This window comes from Mobula hypostoma, chromosome 28 (assembly GCF_963921235.1).
Source record: "Mobula hypostoma chromosome 28, sMobHyp1.1, whole genome shotgun sequence".
NCBI classification, from domain to species: Eukaryota; Metazoa; Chordata; class Chondrichthyes; order Myliobatiformes; family Myliobatidae; genus Mobula; species Mobula hypostoma.
This window is the reverse complement of record NC_086124.1, coordinates 35691412-35719308: the sequence shown is the minus strand read 5'-3', so window position 1 is coordinate 35719308 and position 27897 is coordinate 35691412. Positions and strand designations below refer to the sequence as shown.

The 27897-nt window shown below is 49.5% G+C and overlaps 1 protein-coding gene across 1 annotated transcript in view; it reads left to right on the top strand.

Annotated features, from left to right (window-relative positions):
• The first annotated feature begins 5459 nt into the window (after positions 1-5459).
• LOC134338927 (protein shisa-7-like) overlaps positions 5460-27897 on the top strand; it is a 44701-nt gene continuing 22263 nt past the window's right edge. The window contains exon 1 of the mRNA XM_063035129.1: positions 5460-5609. The gene's annotated coding sequence lies outside the window, so the exon portion shown is untranslated. The remainder of the gene's footprint in view (positions 5610-27897) is intronic.

The window sequence follows — 27897 nt, the reverse complement described above, 5'->3', positions numbered from 1 at the left end:
CACTTTTGAACAGATCAGATCATACAACCCCCAGAAGAGATCCCAATTATAGAGAACATAGAACATAGAAAAGTACAGCACAGTACAGGCCCTTCAGCCCACAATGTTGTGCCGACCCTCAAACCCTGCCTCCCATATAAGCCCCCACCTTAAATTCCTCCATATATCTGTCTAGTAGTCTCTTAAACTTCACTAGTGTATCTGCCTCCACCACTGACTCAGGCAGTGCATTCCACGCACCAACCACTCTCTGAGTAAAAAACCTTCCTCTAATATCCCCCTTGAACTTCCCACCCCTTACCTTAAAGCCATGTCCTCTTGTATTGAGCAGTGGTGCCCTGGGGAAGAGGTGCTGGCTATCCACTCTATCTATTCCTCTTATTATCTTGTACACCTTTATCAAGTCTCCTCTCATCCTCCTTCTCTCCAAAGAGTAAAGCCCTAGCTCCCTTAATCTCTGATCATAATGCATACTCTCTAAACCAGGCAGCATCCTGGTAAATCTCCTCTGTACCCTTTCCAATGCTTCCACATCCTTCCTATAGTGAGGCAACCAGAACTGGACACAAAAACCTGAAGCGCTGCCCCCCGCACCAGCCTCTCAGCCACACATTTATCTGCCAAATCGTCCTGTTTCTACCTCACTGGCGCGTGGCACAGACAGCAATCCAGAAATTACTACCTGGGAGGTCCTGCTGCTCAGCTTTCTGCCTCCATTCTCTTTTCAGGACCTCATTGCTTTTCCTTCCTAGGTCATCGGTACCACGCATTAGACATCTGGCTGCTCTCCCTCCCTCTCCAAAATGATGTGGACGCGATCAGAGCCGTCCCTGACCTTGGCAACATACCATCCGGGTGTCCACAGAATCTCCTGTCTGTTCCCCTCACTATCGAGTCCCCTATCACTACTGCTCCCTTTCCCTCCTGCACCATGGACCCATGCTCAGTGTCTGTAACCCGTCACTGTGGCATTCTCCCGGGAGGTCATTCCCCACAAAAGTATCCAGAGTGCTGTACTTGTTTTTGAGGGGAATGGCCGCAGGGCTGCTCTGCTCTAACTACTTATTTCCATTTCTCCTGATGGTCACCCAACTCCTTGCCTCCTGCAACTTCAGGATGACTACTTCCTTGTAACTTTGATCAATTATATCCTCGCTCTCCCGCACAAGCCATTGTCCCCTGGGTCAGTTCCCCACTGGGGGCAGCATGCACAGTCTTGTCTCCGTACCCCTGGGTCAGACCCACACCAGGAGCACCGTGCACAGTTCCCATTTCCCTATCCCTGGGTCAGACCCAAACCAGGAGCACCGTGCACAGTTCCCATCTCCCTATCCCTGGGTCAGATCCACACTGGGAACACCGTGCACAGATCCTGTCTCCGTATCCCTGGGTCAGACCCACACTGGGATCACCGTGCACTGATCCTGTCTCCCTATCCCTGGGTCAGACCCACACTGGGTCACCGTGCACAGTTCCCATCTCTATAACCCCCTAGGTGAGACCCACATTGGGAGCACAATGCACAGTTCCCAGCTCCGTATCGCTGGGTCAGACCACACTGGGAACACCGTGCACAGGTCCTGTCTCCGTATCCCCATGGGTCAGACCCACCCCGGGATCACCGTGCACAGATCCTGTCTCTGTATCCCTGGGTCAGACCCACACTGAGCACCGTGCACAGATCCTGTCTCTGTATCCCCGTGGGTCAGACCCACACCGGGAGCACCGTGCACAGTTCCTGTCTCCCTATCCCTGGGTCAGACCCACACCGGGAGCACCGTGCACAGTTCCTGTCTCCCTATCCCTGAGCCAGACCCACCCCGGGAGCACCGTGCACAGTTCCTGTCTCTGTATCCCTGGGTCAGACCCACACTGAGCACCGTGCACAGATCCTGTCTCTGTATCCCCGTGGGTCAGACCCACACCGGGAGCACCGTGCACAGTTCCTGTCTCCCTATCCCTGGGTCAGACCCACACCGGGAGCACCGTGCACAGTTCCTGTCTCCATATCCCTGAGCCAGACCCACACCGGGAGCACCGTGCACAGTTCCTGTCTCCATATCCCTGAGCCAGACCCACACCGGGAGCACCGTGCACAGTTCCTGTCTCCGTATGTCTTCGATCTGGCTCTTCGCTGCCTCGACACAACATCTTGCAGATAGATGCTTCTGTTTACCCATCTGGCTCACAGACCAACTGCATTTGTAATCGCTCTCGGAGAGCTCAACAGGATATATTTGAGGTGTAAAAGAGACTATATAAATGGAAATTTATCCTCTTGTTCCCTAGCAACGAGACAGTTCTTTACGATTGTGAGTGAAGGCCACCCTGAATGTGGCCTCAACAAACTTTTATAGAGCTGAGCAGTTTCAAGTTCCTGGGCGCCGACATCGCGGAAGATCTATCCCAGGCACAACACAAAGAAGGCCCATCAGCAGATCTACTTCATCGAAGCGATTCGGTGTGTCAGCAAGGACTCTACAGACTTACGGCGGACAGCACTCCGGCCGGCTGCATCACCCTCTGGGATGGAAGCTCCAAAGCACAGGACCACAGAAGGTTGCAGAAGGTTGTACAGCACAACCCTCCCCACCATCGAGGACATCTTCGAAAGACGCTGCCTCGAGAAAGTGGCATCTGTCATGAAGGGCCCTCATCACCCAGGACATGCCTCTTCTGATTGCTACCATCAGGGAGGAGGTACAGGAGCCTGAAGACACACACTCAATGATTGAGAAACAGCTTCTTCCCCTCTGCCATCAGATTTCTGAACGGGCCATGAATTCAGTATTTCTCTTTTGCAATATTTATCTTTTCTATTGTAATTTTGAGTGATTTTTGATTATTGCAATGTGCTGCCACAAAACAACAAATTTCACTACCTGATTCTGATTCCAATTCTGAAAAGTTGCACACATGATATCCAACTGGTCCTCGCCAACCAAAATTTCCGTCTAAGCCCCTATCCCTCCGAACCAGGGCTCCCAACCTTTTTTATGCCATGGACCCCTCTCATTAACCCGGGGGGGGGTGGTTCTGTTGACCTCAAGTTGGGGACCCCTGTTCTAAACCTTTCCTATCCGTGTACCTGTCCAAGTTCCTTTTAAATGTCGTTAATGTTCCAGCCTCAACCACTTCCCCAGGCAGCTGGTTTCATAGAAAGATCACCCTCCCTCCAGGTAAAAAAGTTGCCCCTCAATTCCATATTAAATCCCCCCCTCACCTCTCACTTGTGCCCTCTGGTTCTTGATTGCCCAGCCCTGGGGGAAAAAGACTGTGCACATTCACCCTGTCTGTGCCCCTCGTGGTTTTATACACCTCTGTAAGGTCACCCCTCAATCTCCTACATGCCAAGGAATAAAGTCCCAACCTGTCCAACCTCTCTCCATAACTCAGTCCCTTGGTGAATTTATAATTTAGAATTAAGATTTATTTAAATCTTACATCTGTCCCACAACATGAGGGAGTAAAAATCTTTGCGTTTTGACTCAGTCATAATGTACAGACATGTGAATTTAGAAGACTAATGGCTGGTAGAAAGAGGCTGTCCCTTAGCCTGTTGGTCCTGGCTTTAATACTGAGGTACCATTGTCAGACGGAAGGAGCTGAAACAGTTTATGGTCGGGGTGACTGGTGTCCCTGATGATCTTCCAGGCCTTCTTTCTGCACCTGCTGCTGTAAATGTCCTCAGTGGAGGGAGGTTCACATCCACAGATGCGCTGGGCTTGTCTGTACCACTCTCTGCAGTGCCCAGCGATCAAGTTTGGTGCAGATTCCATACCAGGCAGTAATACAGCCAGTCAGGATGCTGTCGATGGTGCCCCTGTACAAGGTCTTGAGGATTTGGGGGCCCATGCAGAACTTCTTCAGTTGTCTGAGGTGGAAGAGACACTGTAGTGCTTTCTTTGCCACAAAGCCGGTGTGTACAGTCCAGGTGAGATCATCGGTGATGTGTATACCGAGGAAGTTGAAACTACTCACCCTCCCAACTGCAGACCCATTGATGTTGATCAGACCGAACCTGTCTCCATTCCACCTGCAATCCACAATCAGCTCTTTTGTTTTTTGGATATTGAGGGAGAGATTGTTTTCCTGGAACCACTATGTCAGGGTGTCAACCTCTCCTCTGCAGGCTGTTGTAGGGTCCTGACAACATCCTCGTAAATCTCCTCTGCACTCTTCCCAGCTCAATGGCATCTTTCCTACAGCAGGGCGACCAGAACTGAACACAATACTCCAAGTGTGGCCTCACCAACGTCTTGTACAACTACAACATAACATCCCAACTCCTGTACTCAGGGGATGAAGGCTTTTGCCTTTGAGGAGAGATTGAGTTGACTGGACTCTTCTGGAAACCAGAATATTGGAGGGGAAATCTTACAGAAACAAATAAAATTATGAAAGGCATAGATAGGACTCCAGGCCTGTACTCACTGGAGCTTAGAAGAACGAGGGAGGGATCTCATTGATACCAACCAAATGTTGGAAGATCTAGATTGAGTGGATGTGCAAAGAATGTTTCCTAAAGTGCGTCAGAATAGAGGGACGTCCATTTAGAACGGAGATGAGGAGGAATTTCTTTAGGGTGAATCTGTGGAATTCATTGCCACAAATGGCTATAGAGGCCAAGTGATTGAGTATATTTAAAGTGAAGTTGATATGTTCTTGATTAGTCAGGTGTCAAAGGTTATAGGGAGAAGGAAAATGGGGTTGAGAAGGATAATTAATCAGCCATGACAGGGCACACCTGATGAGCCAAACGGCCTCATTCCATTTCCGTTTCTGTTTCTGTTTCTGTTTCTGTTTCTGTGGTCTTAAAACAACCCAAGTTTGTCCACCCTCTCCATATAACTCATACCCTCTAATCCAGGCAGCACCCTGGTGATCTTCCTCTGTCTCCTCTTCAAAGCCTCTGCGTCCTGTTGTCAGAAAGGTAGGGGTCTCTGAGTGAGTGTGTGAGAGGGAGAGAGGGGGTGGGGATCTCTGAGTGTGTGAGAGAGAGAGAGAGGGGGTAGGGGTCTCTGAGTGTGTGTGTGAGAGAGAGAGAGAGGGTAGGGGTGAGTGTGTGTGCGTGAGTATCTGTCTATGTGTGATAGACGAGGGGAGAGACTTGTGTAAGAGCATAGGGGAGAGGGGGAGAGAGAGTTTGAGGAAGGGGAGATAGATATGTGTATGTGTGTGTCTCTCTCTCCCTCCCTCTCTCCCTCTCTCTGCCTGTTTCTCTCTTTTTTTCTGCATGTATGTGTGTCTGCCTCTCTCACTGTCTATGTGTCTCTCTTTCTCTCTCTGCCTGTCTCTCATTTTCTTTCTGTGTGTGTGTGTGTGTGTGTGTGTGTGTGTGTGTGTGTGTGTGTGTCTGCCTCGACTCTCATCTGTCTGTCAGTGTGCTGGGAGGTCTACGGTGGGGGTGTGGAGGCTGTTCTCTGGGGTTGGTGTGGGGGTGGGTTAGGGGGACGCTGGTGAGGGAGCAGCACGCAGTGCCTGCTGTGTGGGACGTGCGCTGGGACTGGGAGACGGTGCCAGTACGAAGCCTGTCACAGGCTGTCAGCTGGAGCCTCAACTGCAGTTCGGCACGGCCACTATAACAGCTCTTGCTGTTTGCTGCTCAGGTAGGCAAATACACCTCCGTCCGGGCCAGGGAGGGTCTGACTGTGCCTCCACCAACCCTCCCTCCCTCCTCCAGCACTCTCCCTCACCATGTCTATGTGTGAGATTCTCTCTGTGCTTCTTCCCCCCCCAATCTGTGTGTGCGTGTGTGTGTGTGTGTGTGTGTGTGTGTGTGTGTGTCAGTGTGTGTCAGTGTGTTTATGTATGTCTGTGTGTCTCTCTCCCCCCTTTTCTCTCTCTCACTCTCTCCCTTCTCTCTCTCACACTCTCTCTCAACCCTCTCTCTGTTAGTCTGTGTGTGAGTGTGAGTGTCTTTATATGTGTGTCTCTCTCACTCTCTCTCCGTCTATGTGTTTGTTTGTGTATGTGTCCCTCTCCCTCTCAGTCTCTCTCTTGCTCCCTTGCTCGCTCTCTATATGTCTGTGTGTGTGATTCTCTCTCTCCTTCGCTCAATATGTGTGTGTCTCCCTGTCTGTACGTCCTCTCCCCCCTCTATCTCTGTGATACCCCCTCTCTATCTCCATCTCTCTTCCTTGCCCCCTCCCCTCTCCCCCCCTCCTCTATCTCTCCTCTCTCCCCTCGGTCTCTCCTCCCCTCCCTCTCCCCTCTGCCTCACACTCACTTGGCTCCCTTCCCTCTCCCCTCTCACTGCCCATCAGCTTTGACTCCCCTTCCCTCTACCCCCACCCCTCCCCTACACCCTCATCCTCCCCCTCCCCTTCATTGTGCCCCCCACCCTCCTGCATTCTCTGCACTCCCCCCTCCCCTCCGGAGGTTTTCCGCTGGGAGAAATGCCGGGATGTGTTCCCACTCACTAGCGTTGCCTGGCAACAGACAGGCGGAGGAAGGTTGTCACATCGTGGGAGGGAGCGGTGAGAAGGAGAGAGGGGGAGGGGGAGAGGGGGGAGAGGGATGAGAGGGGGGTAAAGAGATGGGGTGAGAAGGGGAGAGAGGGGAAGAGAGGGAGGGGAGGGGGAGGGGATGAGAGAAGGACGGAGAAAGGGAGGGGTAGATGGGGGAGGGGAGAGAGGGGAGGAAAGGGGTAGAGGGAGGAGAGAGAAGGGAATGAGAGGGGGAGAGAGCGAGGGGCAAGGGGGAGAGAGGGGAGGAGAGAGGAGGATGAGAGGGGGGTCATAAAAGGGAGAGGGTAGAGACGGGGAAGGGGTAGAGAAAGGGGAAAGGAGAGGGGAAAGAGAGAGTGGGGATAGAGGGGAGGGGGAAGGGGTAGAGAAGAGTGGAGAGAGGGAGAGAAAGAACAATGAGGGAGGGGATAGAAGGGGAGTGAGAGGGAGAGGGAGGTGGGGACAGAGGAGGAGAGAGCTCAGGCAGAAGGAGGGGGTAAGGTAAGAGGGTGAGAGAAGAGAGGGGAGAGAGAAGAAGAGAGAAAGATGGTGAGAGATAGAGAGAGGGGAGAGAGGGGGGAGGGGAGAGAGGAGGGAGAGGAGGAGAGAGGGGGAGAGAGGGAGAGCGAGAGGGGAGAGAGGGGGGAGTGAGGGGGAGAGAGGGGAAGAGAGGGGGAGTGAGAGGGGAGAGGGGAGGAGAGGGGGAGAGAGGGGGAGTGAGAGGGGAGAGAGGGGGAGAGAAGGAGAGTGAGAGGGGAGAGAGGGAGAGCGAGAGGAGAGAGAGGGGGAGTGAGAGGGGAGAGGGGGGGAGAGAAGGAGAGTGAGAGGGGAGAGAGGGGGAGAGGAAGAGCAAGAGGGGAGAGAGATGGGGAGAGAGAAGACAGAGAGTGGGAGAGAGGGTGGAAAGAGGGTGAGAGGGAGGGAAAAAGATAGAGAGAGAAGGCAGGGAGAGATGGTGAAGGGAAGGGATGGGTGGGAGAGGGGGATAGAGGGGGAGAAGGAGAGATGGGTAAGAGAGAGTGAGAGAGGAGGGGGGAAAGGGGAAGATAGGGAGAGTGAGAGGAGACGAGGTGAGAACGAAAGGGGGGGAGAAGAAGGAGGCAGGGAAAGGTGATGAGAGAGAGGGGAATAGAGAAAGAAAGGGGAGAGGAGGAAAGAGAAGGGGAGAGGGGCAGGTGAGAGAGATGATAGAGAGAATTTGGGGAGAGCGAGTGGGGAAAAGGAGGAGAGGGGAAGGAAAGGGAGGGGGAGAAAGGGGAGGCGAGGGAGAGAGAGGGATAGTAGGAGGGAAGAGAGGGGGTAGAGAGGGGAATAGAGAGAGAAGGGTAGAGACAGGACGGTGGGAAGGGGGAGAAAGAGGGAAGGGGTTGGGCTGAGACGGGCAGAGAAGAAAGTGGACTGAGTGAGGGAGGGTGTGAGAGAACAGGAGAGGAGTGAGGGAGGTTGAATGAGCCCGGGAAGAGGGGATGATGGAGGAGAGAGGGTGTGTTAATAGGGGTGAAGGGACAAGGGATGGATGGGTGAGGTCTGTGAGAGAGGGTGAGTCAGTAAGTATGTGTGTTCTTGGAAGAATGGGACCCAGGGTTGTGGGGACATGTTTCCCCAACCATTGAGGCTACACTCTCTTCTCACTGCTGCCATCAGGAGGGAGGTACAGGAGCCTCAGGACCCACACCAGCAGGTTCAGGAACAGTTATTACTCCTCAACCATCAGGCTCCTGAACCAGAGGGGATAACTTCACTCACCTCAACAATGAATTGATTCCACAATCTATGGACTCACTTTCAAGGACTCTAAAACATACATTATTTATTATTGTTCTTGTTATTTAATTTGCACAATCTTTTGCACATTTGTCCATCCTTGTGTGTGGTTTCTCACTGGTTCTAAAGTGTTTCCTTGTATCTACTGTGAATGCCCGCAGGAAAATAAATCTTGGAGTAGTATGTAGTGATATTTACATCATAAATCTGAACTTTGAAAGTGGAGTCACAGGTAGACAGGTTGGTGAAGAAGGTGTTTGGCACACTGACCTTCAGGGCATTGAGTACAGGAGCTGGGGCTTTATCTAAGTTGGAATATTTTCGCCCCTTATATAAGAAGTGATGTGCTGGCATTGGAGTGGGGTCAAAGGAGGTTCACAGAAAAGATTCCGGGAAACGTTTGATGTATCTCAGTCTCTGGAACGCAGAAGACTGAGGGGTAACCTCATTGAATCCTATCGGATGCTGGAAGGCCTCAGTATAGTGGATGTGGAGAGGATACTGGGAGAGTCTAAGACCAGAGGACACAGCCTCAGAATAGAGGGGAGTCCTTTCAGAACGGAGATGAGGAGAAACTTCTTTAGCCAGAGGGTGTTGAATCTGTGGAACTCATTGCCGCAGGTGGCTGTGGAGGGCAAGTCACTGGGCAGAGATTGATAGATTCTTGATTGGTCAGGGCATGAAGTGTTTTGGGGAGATGGTCGGATATTAACTTTGAGAGGAAAATTGGATCAGCCATGATGAAGTGGTGGAACAGACTGGATGGGCCAAATGGCCTAATTCTGCTCCTCTCTGTTATGGTCTTAAGGTTATCAGGGCACTGAGAACAGGAGTTGGGACGTTATGTTACAGTTATACGAGGTGTTGGTGAGGCTGCACTTGGAGTATTGTGTTCAGTTCTGGTTGCCCTGCTGTAGGAAAGATGCCATTGAGCTGGGAAGAGTGCAGAAGAGTTTTGTGAGGAAGTTACTGGGATTCAAGGGACTGAGTTATGGAGAGAGGTTGGGCAGGTTGGAACTTTATTCCTTGGAGCATAGGAAACTGAGGGGTGAACTTACTGAGGTGCATAAAACCATGAGGGGCACAGATAGGGTGCACAGTCTTTTTCCCAGAGTCAGGCAATCAAGAACCAGAGGGCACAGGTTTAAGGTGAGAGGGGAGGGAGATTTTTAATAGGGACCCGAGGGGCAATGTTTTCACCCAGAGGGTGATCCATCTATGAAATGAGCTGCCAGAAGAAGTGATTCAGGCAGGTACATTATCGACATTTAAAAGGCGCTTGGACAGGTACACAGATAGGAAAGGTTTAGAAGGATTCGGGGCAAACATGGGCAGGTGGGCCAAAAGGTCCATACCTGTTGCTCACCTGTATCTGCTCACCTATACCTGTTGCTCAATGTCTTTAGATTCTCTTTACTCTTCCTCTCCAAGGACATATGGTGGTCCCTGATGCCCAGTTTTTCTCTAGTTCCTTTATATATTCAATTTCTGCTTCTTCAACTTGCTTTGTCTTCGTGACTGGATTTGCAAACGTCTCTCATCATCCAAGGTTCCTGAATCTTGCCGTCTTTCTCAGAATCGGGTCTATTATCACTTATATAACATGAAATCTGTTGTTTTGTGGCAGTGCTACAGTGCAAAGGCATAAAATTATTCTCAGTTACAATGTCAACAAATTGTGCAAAAAAAGAGACGGCGAGCTGGTGTTCCTGAGTTCATAGACCATTCAGTAATCTGGTGATGAAGCCGTTGGTAAATCATTGAGTGAAAGAGGGCATGTCCTAGATGGTGAGGCTCCTTAGTGAGGGTTGCTTTGTTCTTGGTGGTGAGGAAGGTTGGGCGGCTGAGTATACAACCCTTCACAAGCTCTTGCGACCCTGAGCAGTGGAGCCTTCAGACCAGACGCGGATGAAATCGGTCAGAATGCTCTCCAAAGTTCATTTGTAGAAACTTATAGGAGCCTTTGCAAAGGTCAGGAGGCATGGGATCCAGGAATACCTGCCTGTATGGATTCAGAATGGCCTTGCCCCTAGAAGGCTTGCTGGGTGTAGATGGAGTGCAGTTTGCCTGGACATCAGTGACCAGTGACGATCCACAGGGACCCCTGCTCTTTGTGATTTTTATAAATGACTTGGATGAGGAAGTGGAAGGGTGGGTTAGTAAGTCTGCAGATGACTTGAAGGTTGGTGGAGTTGTGGATAGTGTAGAAGGTTGTCATGGGTTACAACAGGAAATTGACTGGATGCAAAGCTGGGCTGACAAGCGGCAGATGGAATCAACCCAGAAAAGTGTGAAGTGATTCACTTTGGAAGGTCAAACTGGAAGGCAGAGTACACAGTTAATGGCAGGACTCTTAGCAGTGCGGAGGATCCAAGTCCAAGTTAGGTCACACTGGAACGTGTTCAGTTCTGGTCGCCTCATTATAGGAAGGATGTGGGAGCTTTAGAGAGGGTGCAGAGGAGATTTACCTGGATGCTGCCTTATAGGTTGAACGAGCTGGGGTGTTTCCCTCTGGGGTGAAGCAGGATGAGAGGTGACTTGATAGAGGTGTACAAGATGATAAGATGCAGAGATAGAATGGATAGTCAGAAACTTTCTCCCAGGGTGGAAATGGCTAATATGAAGGGGTATAATTTTATGGTGAATGGAAGAAAGCACAGGAGGATGTCAGAGGTAGACAGAGAGTGGTGGGTGTGTGGGGCGCCCTGCCAGGGGTGGAGGGAGAGGCATAAACATTGGAGACATTTAAGAGACCAGCCTCCACCCCGCTGACTCCGTAAAGCAGCCAACATAATCAAAGACCCACCCATCCTGGACACGTCCCAGAGAAGATACACGTCCCACCAGGCTCCAGGACAGCTTCTACCCCACTGTTATCAGACTATTAAACGGTCCCCCAGTACGAGGACAGCTTCTACCCCGCTGTTATCAGACTATTGAACGGTCCCCCAGTACGAGGACAGCTTCTACCCCGCTGTTAATCAGACTATTGAACGGTCCCCCAGTACGAGGACAGCTTCTACCCCGCTGTTATCAGACTATTGAATGGTCCCCCAGTACGAGGACAGCTTCTACCCCGCTGTTATCAGACTATTGAACGGTCTCCCAGTACGATAAGATGGACTCTTAACCTCACAATCTACCTTGTCGTGACCCTTGCAGCTTATTGTCTGTCTGTACTGCCCTTTCTCTGTAACTGAAACACTTTATTCTGCACTCTGTTGTTGTTTTCCATTGTTCTACCTCAATGCACTGTGTAATGATCTGATCCATACGCAAGACAAGATTTTCACTGTATCTCGGTATGTGTGACAATGATAAACCAATTCTAATTTCTTCAGCCTCCAGAGTATTAAGTACAGGAGATGGGATGTTATATTGAAGTTGGTGAGGTCTAACTTGAAGTATTGTGTGCAGTTTTGGTCACCTACCTACAGGAAAGAGATCAATAAGATTGAAAGAGTACAGAGAAAATTGACAAGGACGTGGCCAGGTCCCCGGAACCTGAGTTGGAGGGAAAGGTGGAATAGGTTAGGATTTTATTCCCTGGAGCGCAGGAGATTGAGAGGAGATTTGATAGAGGTATACAAAATTACGAGGGGTATAGACAGAGTAAATGCAAGCAGAGTTTTTCCACTGAGGTTGGGTGGGACTACAACCTGAGGTCATGGGTTAAGGGTGAAAGGTGAACCGTTTCAGGGGAACATGGGGGGAATCTTCTCCACTCCGAGAGTGGTGAGAGTGTAGATCTTGCTGCAGACGCACTTGATTTCAATGCTTAAGAGAGGATTGGAGGGGTACACGGATGCGAGGGGTACGGAGGGGTACGGAGGGGTATGGTCCTGCTACAGTGCGATGGGAGCAGGATTAAGCAACATACACAAAATGCTGGAGGAAACCCACAGGCCGTGGAAAAGAGTAAACAGCCGATGTCTCAGGCCGAGACGCTTCTTCAGAACTGAGAAGGAAGGCGGAAGCTGCCAGAATAAGAAAGGTGGGGTACGGGAAAGAGGCTAGTTAGGAGGTGACAGGTGAAGCCAAGTGGGTGGGAAAGGTCAAGGGCTGGAGAAGAAAGGAGAAGAGAGTGGACCATAGGAGAAAGGAAAGCGGCCAGTGAGTGAGTGGGCCAGTGAAGGAGTGGAGCTTTGAGGCTTTGACTCGAGGCAGAGGACGAGCTTGTTCCCAGTTAGTCTTTACAATGCCTCCTGAGACGGTGATGTGCCTCTCATGTGAGATGTGGCAGTCTTGGGGGAACGCCCCTCTCCCGCAGAGTCACATCTGCCAGAAGAGTATACGGCTGGGCGATCTGGAAGACCGTGTAAGGAATCTGGAGCAGCAGCTGGATGACCTTCCACTCATAAGGGAGAATGAGGCAGTCATAGATGAGAGCTACAGGGAGGTAGTCACACCTAGGCTGTTGGAAGCAGGTCGTTGGGTGACAGTCAGAGGGGGGAAAGTGAAGGTGAGCAGACAGGTAGTGCAGAGCACCCCTGTAGCCATTCCCCTGAATAATAAGTTTACCATCCTGGATACTGTTGGAGGGGACGACCGACCAGGTGTGAGCCACGGTGGCAGGGTCTCTGGCACTGAGTCTGACCCTGTGGTGCAGAAGGGTGGGACGGAGAAGAGGAGAGCTGTCATCATTGGAGACTCTATAGTCAGGGGAGCAGACAGGAGATTTTGTGGACGTGAGAAGGACACCCGCATGGTTTGTTGCCTCCCAGGTGCCAGGGTCCGGGATGTCTCTGACTGGGTGCACGACATCCTGGTACGAGAGGGAAAGCAACCAGAAGTCGTGATACATGTTGTGACCAACGACATAGGCAGGAAGAGGGATGAGGTCCTGAAGTGTGAGTTTCAGGAACTAGGTAGAAGGCTGAAGAACAGGACCTCAAGGGTGACGTTCTCAGGATTGCTGCCAGTGCTACGTGACAGTGATGGTAAGAATTGGAGGAGATGGCAGTTGAATGCGTGGCTGAGGAGTTGGTGCAGGGAGCAGGGTTTTAGATTTTTGGATCATTGGGATCTCTTCTGGGGAAGGTGGGACCTGTACAGATTGGATGGGTAGCACCTGAACTCGAGGGGGAGCAATATCCTTGCAGGTAGGTTTGCTAGCATGGTTCAGGAGGGTTTAAACTAATTTGCAAGGGGGATGGGACCCGGAGCGATAGAGCAGTGAAAGAAGTGCATGGAGTAAAGCCAGATCTGACATACAGAGAGGCTTAGAGGAAAGAGAAGCAGAATAAACGGTGTAAAAGTAGTAAGGTAGAAGGGCTAAAGTGCATGTACTTCAATGCAAAAAGCATCAGGAACAAAGGTGATGAACTTAGGGCTTGGATACACACATGGAATTATGATGTAGTGGCCATTACAGAGACTTGGCTGGCACCAGGGCAGGAATGGATTCTCAATATTCCTGGATTTCAGCGCTTTAAAAGGGATGGTGGGGGGAAGGGAAGGAGGGGTGGCATTACTGGTTAGGGATACTATTACAGCTACAGAAAGTGTGGGTAATGTAGCAGGATGCTCTTTTGAGTCAATATGGATGGAAGTCAGGAACAGGAAGGGAGCAGTTACTCTATTGGAGGTATTCTATAGGCCCCCTGGTAGCAGCAAAGATACCAAGGAGCAGATTGGGAAGCAGATTTTGGAAAGGTGCAAAAATAACAGGGTTGTTATCATGGGTGACTTTAACTTCCCTGATATTGATTGGCACCTGATTAGTTCCAAGGGTTTGGATAGGAAAGAATTTGTTAAGTGAGTCCAGGACGGATTCCTGTCACAGTATGTTGACAGGCCAACTAGGGGGAATGCCATACTAGATCTAGTACTAGGTAATGAACCAGGTCAGGTCACAGATCTCTTGGTGGATGAGCATCTGGGGGACAGTGACCACCGCTCCCTGGCCTTTAGCATTATCATGGAAAAGGACAGAATCAGAGAGGACAGGAAAATTTTTAATTGGGAAAAGGGCAAATTATGAGGATATAAGGCTAGAACCTGTGGGTGTGAATTGGGATGATGTTTTTGCAGGGAAATGTACTATGGACATGAGGTCGATGTTTAGAGATCTCTTGCAGGATGTAAGCGATAAATTTGTCCCAATGAGGAAGATAAAGAATGGTAGGGTGAAGGAACCCATGGGTGACAAGTGAGGTGGAAAATCTAATCAGGTGGAAGAAGGCAGCATATATGAGGTTTAGGAAGCACGGATCAGATGGGTCTATTGAGGAATATAGGGTAGCAAGAAAGGAGGTTTAAGAAGGGGCTGAGAAGAGCAAGAAGGGGGCATGAGAAGGCTTTGGCGAGTAGGGTAAAGGAAAACCCCAAGGCATTCTTCAATTATGTGAAGAACAAAAGGATGACAGGAGTGAAGGTAGGACCGATTAGAGATAAAGGTGGGAAGATGTGCCTGGAGGCTGTGGAAGTGAGTGACGTCCTCAATGAATACTTCTCTTCAGTATTCACCGATGAGAGGGAACTTGATGATGGTGAGGACAATATGAGTGAGGTTGATGTTCTGGAGCATGTTGATATTAAGGCAGAGGAGGTGTTGGAGTTATTGAAATATATTAGGACAGATAAGTCCCCGGGGCCTGACGGAATATTCCCCAGGCTGCTCCACGAGGCGAGGGAAGAATGCTGAGCTTCTGGCTAGGATCTTTATGTCCTCGTTTGTCACATTGACGGGCCATTGGGAGCAAGGGTGGACCCAAATGCAAGACACATCTTCTGAGGTTTCTTAGGTTTAGTTTATTGTACGATACCAGGAGAGCAAGACAGAAGCAGGAATAGCGAATAGGATAAGGACTTAGGACTACAACTAGGCTGGGACCAAGGGTCTGGGTTTGGATTTGGAATCGGCTCCCAGAACTAGAGGAGACATGAAGAGGCTAGGGTATGGACTCCGAGCCCGAGACCGGGCAAGGGCCCAGTACCTGGGTCTTACCTCGGGCTCGGACCCCAGAACCAGACATGGATATGACATGGGCGAGGGAGAGGAGGAACATGGAAAACAGAGCCTCGGCCTCAGGAGAGAAGGTACATGGAACCATGGACACATACACAGAACATAGAGTACAAGACATAGGGCCGGGACTCACACACAGAAAAGAGAGCCGGGACCCCTCCTTGGGTACAGGACATAGGGCCAGGACTCATGACCCTCCGCGGGGCAACAGCAAGACGGCCTGACTTATCCCACGGAAGCGAGGACAAGACACATAGAAACATAGAAACGTAGAAAGTAGGTGCCGGAGTAGGCCATTTGGCCCTTCGAGCCTGCACCACCATTCAGTATGATCATGGCTGATCATCCAACTCAGAACCCTGTACCAGCCTTCCCTCCATACCCCCTGATCCCTTTAGCCACAAGGGCCATATCTAACTCCCTCTTAAATATAGCCAATGAACTGGCCTCAACTGTTTCCTGTGGCAGAGAATTCCACAGATTCACCACTCTCTGTGTGAAGAAGTTTTTCCTAATTTCAGTCCTAAAAGGCTTCCCCTTTATCCTCAAACTGTGACCCCGCGTTCTGGACTTCCCCAACATCGGGAACAATCATCCTGCATCTAGCCTGTCCAATCCCTTTAGGATTTTATACGTTTCAATCAGATCCCCCCTCAATCTTCTAAATTGCAACGAGTATAAGCCTAGTTCATCCAGTCTTTCATCATATGAAAGTCCTGCCATCCCAGGAATCAATCTGGTGAACCTTCTTTGTACTCCCTCTATGGCAAGGATGTCTTTCCTCAGATTAGGGGACCAAAACTGCACACAGTACTCCAGGTGTGGTCTCACCAAGGCCTTGTACAAATGCAGTAGTACCTCCCTGCTCCTGTACTCAAATCCTCTTGCTATAAATGCCAGCATACCATTCGCCTTTTTCACCGCCTGCTATACCTGCATGCCCACTTTCAATGACTGGTGTATAATGACACCCAGGTCTCGTTGCACCTCCCCTTTTCCTAATCGGCCACCATAATAGATAATAATCAGACAATAATCTGTTTTCCTGTTTTTGCCACCAAAGTGGATAACATCACATTTATCCACATTAAATTGCATCTGCAATGAATTTGCCCACTCACCCAACCTATCCAAGTCACCCTGCATCCTCTTAGCATCCTCCTCACAGCTAACACTGCCGCCCAGCTTCATGTCATCCGCAAACTTGGAGATGCTGCATTTAATTCCCTCATCCAACTCATTAATATATATTGTAAACAACTGGGGTCCCAGCACTGAGCCTTGCGGTACCCCACTAGTCACTGCCTGCCATTCTGAAAAGGTCCCGTTTATTCCCACTCTTTGCTTCCTGTCTGCCAACCAATTCTCTAACCACATCAATACCTTACCCCCAATACCGTGTGCTTTAAGTTTGCACACTAATCTCCTGTGTGGGACCTTGTCGAAAGCCTTTTGAAAATCCAAATATACCACATCCACTGATTCTCCTCTATCCACTCTACTAGTTACGCCCTCAAAAAATTCTATGAGATTCGTCAGACATGATTTTCCTTTCACAAATCCATGCTGACTTTGTCCGATGATTTCACCGCTTTCAAATGTGCTGTTATCACATCTTTGATAACTGACTCCAGCAGTTTCCCCACCACCGATGTTAGGCTAACCGGTCTATAATTCCCCGGTTTCTCTCTCCCTCCTTTTTTAAAAAGCAGGGTTACATTAGCCACCCTCTAATCCTCAGGAACTAGTCCAGAATCTAACGAGTTTTGAAAAATTATCACTAATGCATCCACTATTTCTTGGGCTACTTCCTTAAGCACTCTAGGATGCAGACCGTCTGGCCCTGGAGACTTATCTGCCTTTAATCCCTTCAATTTACCTAACACCACTTCCCTACTAACATGTATTTCCCTCAGTTCCTCCATCTCACTGGACCCTCTGTCCCTTACTATTTCTGGAAGATTATTTATGTCCTCCTTAGTGAAGACAGAACCAAAGTAGCTATTCAATTGGTCTGCCATGTCCTTGCTCCCCATAATCAATTCACCTGTTTCTGACTGTAAGGGACCTACATTTGTCTTAACCAATCTTTTTCTTTTCACATATCTATAAAAGCTTTTACAGTCAGTTTCTATGTTCCCTGCCAGTTTTCTCTCATAATCTTTTTTCCCTTTCCTAATTAAGCCCTTTGTCCTCCTCTGCTGGACTCTGAATTTCTCCCAGTCCTCAGGTGAGCCACTTTTTCTGGCTAATTTGTATGCTTCTTCTTTGGAATTGATACTATCCCTAATTTCCCTTGTCAGCCACGGGTGCACTACCTTCCCTGGTTTATTCTTTTCCCAAACTGGGATGAACAATTGTTGTAGTTCATCCATGCGATCTTTAAATGCTTGCCATTGCATATCCACCGTCAACCCTTTAAGTGTCATTTGCCAGTCTATCTTAGCTAATTCACATCTCATACCTTCAAAGTTACCCTTCTTTAAGTTCAGAACCTTTGTTTCTGAATTAACTATGTCACTCTCCATCTTAATGAAGAATTCCACCATATTATGGTCACTCTTACCCAAGGGGCCTCTCATGACAAGATTGCTAATTAACTCTTCCTCATTGCTCAATACACAGTCTAGAATAACCTGCTCTCTAGTTGGTTCCTCGACATGTTGGTTCAAAAAACCATCCCGCATACATTCCAAGAAATCCTCTTCCTCAGCACCCTTACCAATTTGGTTCACCCAATCTATACGTAGATTGAAGTCACCCGTTAAAACTCCTGTTTCTTTATTGCACACATTTCTAATTTCCTGTTTAATACCATCCCCAACCTCACTACTACTGTTAGGTGGCCTGTACACAACTCCCACCAGCGTTTACTGCCCCTTAGTGTTATGCAGCTCTACCCATATCGATTCCACATCCTCCTGGCTAATGTCCTTCCTTTCTATTGCGTTAATCTCCTCTCTAACCAACAATGCTACCCCATCTCCTTTTCTTTCATGTCTATCCCTCCTGAATATTGAATATCCCTGAATGTTGAGCTCCCATCCTTGGTCACCCTGGAGCCATGTCTCTGTGATCCCAACTATATCATATTCATTAATAACAATCTGCACTTTTAATTCATCCACCTTGTTACAAATGCTCCTTGCATTGACACACAAAGCCTTCAGGCGTGCTTTTACAACTCTCTTAGCCCTTATACAATTATGTTGAAAAGTGGCCCTTTTTAATGCTTGCCCTGGATTTGTCGGCCTGCCACTTTTACTTTTCACCTTACGACTTTTTGCTTCTACCCTCATTTTACACCCCTCTGTCTCTCTGCACTGGTTCCCATCCCCCTGTTGTGAACTAACCTCCTGTCTCCTAGTCTCTTTAATTTGATTCCCACCCCTCAACCATTCCAGTTGAAAGTCACCTCACTAGCCCTCGCAAATCTCCCCGCCAGGATATTGGACTTCTAGGATTCAAGTGTAACCCGTCCTTTTTTTTCAGGTCACACCTGCGCCAAAAGCGATGATCCAAAATGATCCAAAAACTTGAATCCCTGCCCCCTGCTCCAATCCCTCAGCCACGCATTTATCCTCCACCTCATCGCATTCCTACTCTCACTGTCGCGTGGCACAGGCAGTAATCCCGAGATTACTACCTTTGCGGTCCTTTTTCTCAACTCCCTTCCTAGCTCCCTATATCCTCCTTTCAGGACCTCATCCCTTTTCCTACCTATGTCATTGGTACCTATATGTACCACAACCTCTGGCTCCTCACCCTCCCACTTCAGGATATCTTGGAGGTGATCAGAAATATCCCGGACCCTGGCACCAGGGAGGGAAACTACCATCCGGGTCTCCTGACTGCATCCACAGAATTGCCTATCTGACCCCCTTACTAACGAGTCCCCTATCACAACTGCCCTCCTCTTCCTTGCCCTACCCTTCTGAGCTACAGGGCCAGACTCTGTGCCGGAGGCACGGCCACTGTCGCTTCCCCCGGGTAAGCTGTCCCCCCACAACAGTACTCAAACAGGAGTACCTATTGTCAAGGGGCACAGCCACCGGGGTACTCCCTATTACCTGACTCTTCCCCTTCCCCCTCCTAACCATGACCCACTTGTCTGCCTCCCGTGGCCCCGGCGTGACCACCTGCCTGCAACTCCTCTCTATCACCTCCTCACTCTCCCTGACCAGACGAAGGTCATCGAGCTGCAGCTCCAGTTCCATAACGCGGTCCCTTAGGAGCTGCATCTCGATGCACTTGGCGCAGATGTGGATGTCCCGGAGGCTTGGAGACTCCAGGGCCTCCCACATCCGGCACCGAGAACAACAAACTGCCCTCACACTCATACTGCCCCTCTCCTCAAATAACAACAAAAGAGAATACCAAACCTTTCTCGCCTCACCCGTCTCCGCCTAAGCCCGTTGAGCCGAAGCCCTTAAGCCTTCACTCTGTTCCTGGCTCAGTCCACAGCCCACAAACTACGCTGCCCGCTGTATAAGGCTCTGTTCCTTTTAAATCTTCCGTGCTTCACTGCCCGACGTCACACGCCTGCGTAGTCCCGCCTCTCTGAACGCCGATGGAAAAAAAACCGAAAAATTCACAAATGTCTTCCTCCGTACTCCCGCTCCGATTCTCAGACTTCCTTCTTTGAACACAACAAGACATGACCCCCCGTGGGGCAATGGCAAGACGGCCTGACTTACCCCACGGAGGCGAGAACAAGACAAGACCAACACGAATGAACACCAGACAGTACCTATCTAGCTCCGGTGATGGAACTAGACCGAAGTACAGGCGGGGGTTGCAGACGAGGGCTAGAGGCGAGAAGGACAGAGAAGGGATTCAGACAAGGGGGTAGGACAGGAATCACAGACCGCCAGGGCCAGGACTAGACTCAGAACTGGGAAGTCGCCAGGGCCAGGACTTGACGTGGTACTTGGACGCCGCCAGGGCCAGGACGTAGACGTGGTACTTGGACGCTGCCAGGGCCAGGACGTAGACGTGGTACTTGGACGACGCCAGGGCCAGGACGTGGACGTGGTACTTGGATATTGCTGGAGCCAGGACGTGGACGTGGTACTTGGACGCCGCCAGGGCCAGGACATAGACGTGGTACTTGGACGCCGCCAGGGCCAGGACGTGGTGCTTGGATCCTCCGGGTAGTGCTGAGCTCTCGACTCGGCCCAGGAACAGTAGACAGCGGCTCTTGATTCTCTCCGGCGCGTTAACTGACAGACCCACCTTGATGAGGAAACTTTGCAGGCTCCCTTCGGCGAGGTAACTGGACAGGGTTGCTCCGGTGAGGAAGGGCGAATTACCGGCACTCGCTTCGGGCGGAGACAAGGCTTGCTCCGGCCGGATGACATTGGCACGCTGTAACTTTGCAGACTTTGCAGATGCTCCCGCCCTGAACGGCTGAAAGCCGGAGACTATAAACTACCGGTTCAGCCGAGTGTTAGTTGTCTCTAATCACCAAAGTCAAGGGACGGGCGAAAACAGGGAATCAATGGTCCGGATCGTAACATAAATAAACTAAATTTAAAGGGACCCCGATCGGGACCATGACATCGTTGTCTATGGGAATGGTACCGGAGGATTGGAGGGAGGTAAATGTTGTCCCCATGTTGAAAAAAGGTAGCAGGGATAGTCCGGGTAATTATAGACCAGTGAGCCTTATGTCTGTGGTGGGAAAGCTGTTGGAAAAGATTCTTAGAGATAGGCTCTATGGGCATTTAGAGAATCATGGTCTGATCAGGGACAGTCAGCATGGCTTTGTGAAGGGCAGATTGTGTCTAACAAGCCTGATAGAGTACCTTGAGGAGGTGACCAGGCATATAGATGAGGGTAGTGCAGTGGATGTGATCTATATGGATTTTAGTAAGGCATTTGACAAGGTTCCACATGATAGGCTTATTCAGAAAGTCAGAAGGCATGGGATTCAGGGAAGTTTGGCCAGGTGGATTCAGAACTGGCTTGCCTGCAGAAGGCAGAGGGTCGTGGTGGAGGGAGTACATTCAGATTGGAGGATTGTGACTAGTGGTGTCCCACAAGGATCTGTTCTGGGACCTCTACTTTTCGTGATTTTTATTAACGACTTGGATGTGGGGGTCGAAGGCTGGGTTGGCAAGTTTGCAGACGACACAAAAGTTGGTGGTGTTGTAGATAGTGTAGAGGATTGTCAAAGATTGCAGAGAGACATTGATAGGATGCAGGAGTGGGCTGAGAAGTGGCAGATGGAGTTCAACCCGGAGAAGTGTGAGGTGGTACACTTTGGAAGGACAAACTGGAAGGCAGAGTACAAAGTAAATGGCAGGATACTTGGTAGTGTGGAGGAGCAGAGGGATCTCGGGGTACATGTCCACAGATCCCTGAAAGTTGCCTCACAGGTAGATAGGGTAGTTAAGAAAGCTTATGGAGTGTTAGCTTTCATAAATCAAGGGATAGAGTTTAAGAGTCGCAATGTAATGATGCAGCTCTATAAAACTCTGGTTAGGCCACAATTGGAGTACTGTGTCCATTTCTGGTTGCCTCACTATAGGAAGGATGTGGAAGCATTGGAAAGGGTACAGAGGAGATTTACCAGGATGCTGCCTGCTTTAGAGAGTATGCATTATGATCAGAGATTAAGGGAGCTAGGGCTTTACTCTTTGGAGAGAAGGAGGGTGAGAGGAGACATGATAGAGGTGTACAAGATAATAAGAGGAATAGATAGAGTGGATAGCCAGCGCCTCTTCCCCAGGGCACCACTGCTCAATACAAGAGGACATGGCTTTAAGGTAAGGGGTGGGAAGTTCAAGGGGGATATTAGAGGAAGGTTTTTTACTCAGAGAGTGGTTGGTGCGTAGAATGCACTGCCTGAGTCAGTGGTGGAGGCAGATTAACTAGAGACGTCTAAGAGACTACTAGACAGGTATATGCAGGAATTTAAGGTGGGAGCTTATATGGGAGGCAGGATTTGCGGGTCGGCACAACATTGTGGGCCGAAGGGCCTGTACTGTGCTGTACTATTCTATGTTCTATGTTCTATGTCTATAAAAGGAGGAGGTGACTAGAGGAAGTAATAGGCAGGTGAGAATTGAAAGGTCAGGGGTAATAGAGGAAGAGGGGGGATTTATTCACTGGAAAACATAGAAACATAGAAAACCCAGAGCACAATACAGGCCCTTCAGCCCACAAAGCTGTGCTGAACATGTCCTTACCTCAGAAATCACCTCGGGTTACCTATAGTCCTCTATTTTTCTATGCTCCATGTACCTATCCAGGAGCCTCTTAAAAGATCCTATCGTATCCGCCTCCACCACAGTCGCCAGCAGCCCATTCCACACACTCACCACTCTCTGAGTAAAAAACTTACCCCTAATGTCTGCTCTGTACCAACTCCCAAGCACCTTAAAACTGTGTCCTCTCATGCTAGCCATTCCAGCCCTGGGAAAAAGCCTCTGACTATCCACACGATCAATGCCTCTCATCATCTTATACACCTCTATCAGGTCACCTCTCATCCTCCGTCGCTCCAAGGAGAAAAGGCCAAGCTCACTCAACCTATTCTCATAAGGCATGCTCCCCAATCCAGGCAACATCCTTGTAAATCTCCTCTGCACCCTTTCTATAGTTTCCACATCCTTCCTGTAGTGAGGCAACCAGAACTGGAAGGAGAAACCAATATTCATGTCATCAGGTTGGAGGCATCCCAGATGGAATATAAGGTGGTGTCCCTCCAAGGCGAGGGTGGCCTCGAGATTGACGCATCAGAATGGAAATGGGAATCTGAATTAAAATGTTTGCCACTAGGAAATCCCACTTGTGGTAGATAGTGCTGGACAAAGCAGTCCCGTAATTTACAATGGATACATTGATTAAATAGGCCAAAGGGCCTGTATTTTTTGTGCTGTGACTCTATGTAGAGGTGTTGGAGAGCTTACTTGGCTGTGACGTCTATGTGGAATACAGTGTTGGGAAGTGTGTGGTCATGCACTTTGGTAAAAGGAATAAAGCTCCAAACTGTTTTCTAGACAGGGAGCAAATTCAGACATCAGAAGTGCAGAGGGAGCTGGGAGTCCTCATGCGAGATTCCCTAAAGGTTAACTCACAAGTTGAGCTGGTGGTGAGGAAGGCAGATGCAATGTTCATAGAAGTCAAAAGTCAAAGTAAAATTGATTATCAAAGAATGTTGATGTTTGTGATGTATATAACTGACTGGGGTGAAAATTTAGATGGGGATTAATAAGTTTGCAGATGATGCAATGTTGTGGGTTAGGTAGATGACTTGCAAAGAATACAGCACATTATAGATCAGGTGCAATATGGGCAGAGAAACGGCAGATGGAGTTTAACCTCTGTAACAGAGGTAATGGGGAGGGACTCTGTCTGTAACAGGGGTAATGGGGAGGGACTCCGTCTGTAACAGGGGTAATGGGGAGTAACTCCCTCTGTAACAAGGGTAATGGGGAGGGACTCTGTCTGTAACAGGGGTAATGGGGAGGGACTCCCTCTGTAACAAGGGTAATGGGGAGGGACTCTGTCTGTAACAGGGGTAATGGGGAGGGACTCCCTCTGTAACAGGGGTAATGGGGACAGACTCCATCTGTAACAGGGGTAATGGGGAGGGACTCAGTCTGTAACAGGGGTAATGGGGAGTAACTCACTCTGTAACAGGGGTAATGGGGAGGGACTTCATCTGTAACAGGGGTAATGGGGAGGGACTCAGTCTGTAACAGGGGTAATGGGGAGTAACTCACTCTGTAACAGGGGTAATGGGGAGGGACTCCGTCTGTAACAGGGGTAATGGGGAGTAACTCCCTCTGTAACAAGGGTAATGGGGAGGGACTCTGTCTGTAACAGGGGTAATGGGGAGGGACTCCCTCCGTAACAGGGGTAATGGGGAGGGACTCCCTCTGTAACAGGGGTAATGGGGACAGACTCCATCTGTAACAGGGGTAATGGGGAGGGACTCAGTCTGTAACAGGGGTAATGGGGAGGGACTCTGTCTGTAACAGGGGTAATGGGGAGAGACTCCATCTGTAACAGGGTAATGGGGAGTAACTCCCTCTGTAACAGGGGTAATGGGGAGAGACTCCATCTGTAACAGAGTAATGGGGAGTAACTCCCTCTGTAACAGGGGTAATGGGGAGGGACTCTGTCTGTAACAGGGGGGAGGGACTCCCTCTGTAATGGGGGTAATGGGGAGGGACTCTGTCTGTAACAGGGGTAATGGGGAGGGACTCTGTCTGTAACAGGGGTACTGGGGAGGGACTCCATCTGTAACAGGGGTAATGGGGAGAGACTGTCTGTAACAGGGGTAATGGGGAGAGACTCCCTCTGTAACAGGGGTAATGGGGAAGAATCCATCTGTAACAGGGGTAATGGGGAGAGACTCCATCTCCAACAGGGGTAATGGAGGAGAGACTCCCTCTGTAACAGGAGTAATGAGGAGATACTCCTTCTATAACAGGGATAATGGGGGAGAAACCCCACTACAACAGGGGTAATGGGGAGAGACTCCCTCTGTAACTGATGTGCCTCTCATGTGAGATGTGGCAGTCTTGGGGGAACGCCCCTCTCCCGCAGAGTCACATCTGCCAGAAGTGTATACGGCTGGACGATCTGGAAGACCATGTAAGGAATCTGGAGGAGCAGCTGGATGACCTACGACTCATAAGGGAGAATGAGGCAGTCATAGATGAGAGCTACGGGGAGGTAGTCACACCTAGGCTGTTGGAAGCAGGTCGTTGGGTGACAGTCAGAGGGGGGAAAGCGAAGGCGAGCAGACAGGTAGTGCAGAGCACCCCTGTACCCATTCCCCTGAATAATAAGTTTACCGTCCTGGATACTGTTGGCGGGGACGACCGACCAGGTGTGAGCCAGGGTGGCAGGGCCTCTGGCACTGAGTCTGACCCTGTGGTGCAGAAGGGTGGGATGGAGAAGAGGAGAGCTGTCATCATTGGAGACTCTATAGTCAGGGGAGCAGACAGGAGATTTTGAGGACGTGAGAAGGACACCCGCATGGTTTGTTGCCTCCCGGGTGCCAGGGTCCGGGATGTCTGTGACCGGGTGCACGACATCCTGGTACGAGAGGGAAAGCAACCAGAAGTCGTGATACATGTTGGGACCAACGACATAGGCAGGAAGAGGGATGAGGTCCTGAAGTGTGGGTTTCGGGAACTAGGCAGAAGGCTGAAGAACAGGACCTCAAGGGTGACGTTCTCAGGATTGCTGCCAGTGCTACGTGACAGTGATGGTAAGAATTGGAGGAGATGGCAGTTGAATGTGTGGCTGAGGAGTTGGTGCAGGGAGCAGGGTTTTAGATTTTTAGATCATTGGGATCTCTTCTGGGGAAGGTGGGACCTGAACAGATTGGATGGGTTGCAGCTGAACTCGAGGGGGAGCAATATCCTTGCAGGTAGGTTTGCTAGCATGGTTCGGGAGGGTTTAAACTAATTTGCAAGGGGGATGGGACCCGGAGCGATAGAGCAGTGAAAGAAGTGCATGGAGTAAAGCCAGATCCAACATACAGAGAGACTTTGAGGAAAGAGAAGCAGAATAAACGGTGTAAAGACAGTATGGTAGAAGGGCTGAAATGTGTGTACCTCAATGCAAGAAGCAACAGGAACAAAGGTGATGAACTGAGAGCTTAGATACATACATAGAATTATGATGTAGTGGCCACAACAGAGACTTGGCTGGCACCAGGGCAGGAATGGATTCTCAATATTCCTGGATTTCAGCGCTTTAAAAGGGATAGAGACGTGGGGAAGGGGAGGAGGGGTGGCATTACTGGTCAGGGATACTATTACAGCTACAGAAAGGGTGGGTAATGTAGCAGGATGCTCTTTTGAGTCAGTATGGGTGGAAGTCAGGAACAGGAAGGGAGCAGTTACTCTATTGGTGGTATTCTATAGGCCCCCTGGTAGCAGCAGAGATACAGAGGAGCAGATTGGGAGGCAGATTTTGGAAAGGTGCAAAAATAACAGGGTTGTTATCATGGGTGACTTTAACTTCCCTAATATTGATTGACTCCTGATTAGTTCCAAGGGTCCAGGACGGATTCCTGTCACAGTATGTGGACAGGCCGACTAGGGGGAAACATAGAAACATAGAAAATAGGTGCAGGAGTAGGCCATTCGGCCCTTCGAGCCTGCACCGCCATTTATTATGAACATGGCTGATCATCCAACTCAGAACCCTGCACCAGCCTTCCCTCCATACGCCCTGATCCCCTGTAGCCACAAGGGCCATATCTAACTCCCTCTTAAATATAGCCAATGAACTGGCCTCAACTGTTTCCTGTGGCAGAGAATTCCACAGATTCACCACTCTCTGTGTGAAGAAGTTTTTCCTAATCTCAGTCCTAAAAGGCTTCCCCCTTATCCTCAAACTATGACCCCTCGTTCTAGACATCCCCAACATTGGGAACAATCTTCCTGCATCTAGCCTGTCCAATCCCTTTAGGATTTTATACATTTCAATAAGATCCCCCCTCAATCTTCTATATTCCAACGAGTACAAGCCTAGTTCATCCAGTCTTTCTTCATATGAAAGTCCTGCCATCCCAGGAATCAATCTAGTGAACCTTCTTTGTACTCCCTCTATGGCAAGGATGTCTTTCCTCAGATTAGGGGACCAAAACTGCACACAATACTCCAGGTGTGGTCTCACCAAGGCCTTGTACAACTGCAGTAGTACCTCCTTGCTCCTGTACTCGAATCCTCTCGCTATAAATGCCAGCATACCATTCGCCTTTTTCACCGCCTGCTGTACCTGCATGCCCACTTTCAATGACTGGTGTATAATGACACCCAGGTCTCACTGCACCTCCCCTTTTCCTAATCGGCCACCATTCAGATAATAATCTGTTTTCCTATTTTTGCCACCAAAGTGGATAACTTCACATTTATCCACATTAAATTGCATCTGCCATGAATTTGCCCACTCACCCAACCTATCCAAGTCACCCTGCATCTCTTAGCATCCTCCTCACAGCTAACACTGCCGCCCAGCTTCGTGTCATCCGCAAACTTGGAGATGCTGCATTTAATTCCCTCATCCAAGTCATTAATATATATTGTAAACAACTGGGGTCCCAGCACTGAGCCTTGCGGTACCCCACTAGTCACTGCCTGCCATTCTGAAAAGGTCCCGTTTATTCCCACTCTTTGCTTCCTCTCTGCCAACCAATTCTCTATCCACATCAATACCTTACCCCCAATACCGTGTGCTTTAAGTTTGCACACTAATCTCCTGTGTGGGACCTTGTCAAAAGCCTTTTGAAAATCCAAATATACCACATCCACTGGTTCTCCCCTATCCACTCTACTAGTTACATCCTCAAAAAATTCTATGAAATTCGTCAGACATGATTTTCCTTTCACAAATCCATGCTGACTTTGTCCGATGATTTCACTGCTTTCCAAATGTGCTGTTATCACATATTTGATAACTGACTCCAGCAGTTTCCCCACCACCGACGTTAGGCTAACCGGTCTATAATTCCCCGGTTTCTCTCTCCCTCCTTTTTTAAAAAGTGGGGTTACATTAGCCACCCTCCAATCCTCAGGAACTAGTCCAGAATCTAAAGAGTTTTGAAAAATTATTACTAATGCATCCACTATTTCTTGGGCTACTTCCTTAAGCACTCTGGGATGCAGACCATCTGGCCCTGGGGATTTATCTGCCTTTAATCCCTTCAATTTACCTAACACCACTTCCCTACTAACATGTATT